The following is a 3187-nucleotide window of genomic DNA, read 5'->3' on the forward strand; positions in this document are numbered from 1 at the left end:
GTGTCAGTCTCTCCTGTGATCTCTCTGGTGTCAGTCTCTCTGGTGATGTCTCTGGTGTCAGTCTCTCGGGTGATCTCTCTGGTGTCAGTCTCTCCGGTGATCTCTCTGGTGTCAGTTTCTCCTGTGATGTCTCTGGTGTCAGTCTCTCTGGTGATGTCTCTGGTGTCAGTCTCTCAGGTGATGTCTCTGGTGTCAGTCTCTCCGGTGATCTCTCTGGTGTCAGTTTCTCCTGTGATGTCTCTGGTGTCAGTCTCTCGGGTGATGTCTCTGGTGTCAGTCTCTCCTGTGATCTCTCTGGTGTCAGTGTCTCCTGTGATGTCTCTGGTGTCAGTCTCTCCGGTGATGTCTCTGGTGTCAGTCTCTCAGGTGATCTCTCTGGTGTCAGTCTCTCAGGTGATCTCTCTGGCGTCAGTCTCTCTGGTGATCTCTCTGGCGTCAGTCTCTCTGGTGATGTCTCTGGTGTCAGTCTCTCCGGTGATCTCTCTGGTGTCAGTCTCTCCGGTGATCTCTCTGGTGTCAGTCTTTCTGTGTGTCCCTCATCATGGAGTCTCGGGCATGAACTGGCCAGTTGGCCCTTGTGACAGCCCTTCCTGCTCTGCGTCCCGCTTACACCTGCCACCCTCTGTCACTCTGGCCTGTTTTCCTTCCTGGACATTATCAAGCTCAGTCTTGCTCAGGGGCTGTTGATTGGTTGCTATGGTTTCCCTGTTGAGGGCTTTCTTACTGCAGCTTCATGCCTGCATGGCTTATTTTTATCTTTCTAGTTTCAGCTCATAAAACTACTTGGAAAGGACTTTCCTGACTTTCTTCTCGGAATGGCTCCCTGGCCACACAGCACCTCGTTCTCTTACTGTCTTCACTGCACTCGTCACACTGTGCCATCTACTTATAATTTATTTATTTATTTTTTGGCTTCTTATCTGTCTGCTCACCTCCACATTGTGAGCTGTTCCTGCCCTGTTCACTGCAGTGCCCTCAGGGCTGAGAGCAGTGGTTGAAATATGATGGGTGCTCAGTCGCTATTGTCTGAATGAATGGATTCCACCCCCTTAGAAGCCAGCATGTTGCAGGCTGCCTCCTTCTCTCCCCACTGGGCCTCTTCCCCATGGCTTCCCTGTTGGTCCCCACACTGGCATCCTCACCACAAGTTCTCTGCTCTCCAGATTATGTATTCAACTTTCAATGGATACCTTGCTTAGATATCACAGACTGAATTCATCAGCTTTCCCATAAGCTTTTTTCTCCTCTGTTCCAGGTATCTGTTGCTGCATATAAACAGCCCCAAACATAGTGACTCAAAATGTCAACAAGCATTTGTTTTGCTCACAGATGTGCAGTTTGGGCTGGTCTTAGGGGCAGCTTTTCTCTGCCCCACGCAGTTCAGCTGGGACGCGGTGAAGGCTGGGCTGCCTGCATATCGGCCCGAGTCCTCACCACATTACTCCAAGAGCTACCAGGTGATGCTGGCTGTTGTTGCCGGAAACTTGGTGGGCTGTCACCCAGGACTCTTACACGTGGTCTGTGTCCCTTTTTCAAAGCCTAGTGGGGACAGAGTGTGAGCAGCTAGAGAGGAACAGGCAGAAGCTGCAGCACCTTGTATGACCTCATGTTGGTGACCACATGGGTGATCTTGGAATCACATACATTGTATATCATTTTGACTTATGTCTCGTCTGTCCTGGCCACGTGGGGGGACACGCCCACTTCGGGGAGGAGGTGTGTCAGCGTGGTGCTGTGCTGGGAGGCTTGCTGTGGCTTCAGTCCCTCTGCTGCGTCTTCTTTCCCTTTCTCAGTGACAGTGCTGCCACCTGTCCAGCCACCCCTAGACACGGACCCTGCATCTTCCCTCCCTCACTGGCCGGCCAATCAGAGGAGTCCATAGACTCCACCTTCTTGATCTTTCCATCCTTCACCCTGTGCCTCCCTCTGTGACCAGCATGTCCGCACAGGCCTCCGTGAGCGCGTTGAGTGGGGGTGAGCGCACGCTGCATCTGCAGCCCCCCACTCCTTTCCTTTCTGCTGCTCGTCCATTTAGAGCACAGGGAGGGGTAAGAATGGAGCTTGGGTTAAGTTCTCCTGGTGACAATCCTACTGTGAAGTCCCATAGCCACAGTGCAAAGCCCAGGGACAGGACTGTCAAGACTGGGCTCCTGGGACATTTCCCCCCATCTCTTGGCTGACGCCTCCTGTGCGCATCCCCTCTGCCCCCTCCGCTTGCCAGCCTGGCTGAGCTCCATGCAGTGCACCCCCCAGCACTCCTCTGCCAGCTCTGCTCCATACTCTTAGCCTTTCCTGAGCCCTTCCATCCTGTCACCCCAAACCCACTAGCCTCTTCTCTGAGTCTCTAGTGCTCTCTGCAGACACTGAATGCCAGTCCCCATGCCTCATTGCTGTGTCCTGGCTACATACTCACCTCTCTGGATATCCCGGGCAAGAGGCTTCCCGGCACCTGGCACAGGCCTGTGTGTGGTCGGCCCTCAGTGGGTGTCAGGAGAGGGGAGACTTGGTGACGACCAGCACAGTCGTCCACGACCAAGCGAGAGTGAAGTCCCGAGACCTGCCACACTGCTGCTCAGGAGGTGAGGGACGGTGGCAGGTCTCCACAGCAATATGACACTGGGGCGCCGGCATGTTCTCCCCTGTGCCACCTCAAGCACAGGAGAGCTCAGGGCGTCCTGCAGCTGTGAGGACATCCTTGACTGCCCTCTGGGTAGTCCTCTGCCCTCTGGTTCAAGTGGGCATATGGAGGTGCTGTCTGTTGAGTCTCTCGTCACCCTGGGTCACCCCAAGACTAGGGCTATCACTGTCCTCCTGCAGGAAATGTGTAATATCTTGGTAAGAAATTCAAAGGGAAATCCCTAGAGTCTCTAGCTGCTGTTCGTGTTCACTGTACAGGACGGGCAACGTTAGAGCCGTTTAGCACGTGTCCAGAACGTCCTGTGTAAGAAAAAGCTGCTGAATAAACTGGTCACCAAGCCTGTGCAGTGTCATAAAGAAATATGAGAGATTTACCAAATTACCACGATTCTCAGTGTCTTCTTTCCTAGTCAGTTACGAAACTTTGAATTGATTGATCCCTCTTCCTGTGTATAACCCTGAGTGGCGGCCTACGCTGGTTTGTGGTTACCATATTTACTCACGGTTCTCCTGCTTGTCCTGCAATCCCGTCTTCCTGTGTATGACCCTG

The 3187-nt window shown here is 53.3% G+C and overlaps 1 protein-coding gene across 1 annotated transcript in view; it reads left to right on the top strand.

The window, feature by feature from the left end:
- EFCAB6 (EF-hand calcium binding domain 6) overlaps positions 1 to 3187 on the top strand; it is a 203315-nt gene that overhangs the window by 6940 nt on the left and 193188 nt on the right. The window lies entirely within an intron of this gene.

This window comes from Otolemur garnettii, unplaced genomic scaffold, assembly GCF_000181295.1.
Source record: "Otolemur garnettii isolate 467f Iridium unplaced genomic scaffold, OtoGar3 scaffold00007, whole genome shotgun sequence".
Classification (NCBI taxonomy): Eukaryota; Metazoa; Chordata; class Mammalia; order Primates; family Galagidae; genus Otolemur; species Otolemur garnettii.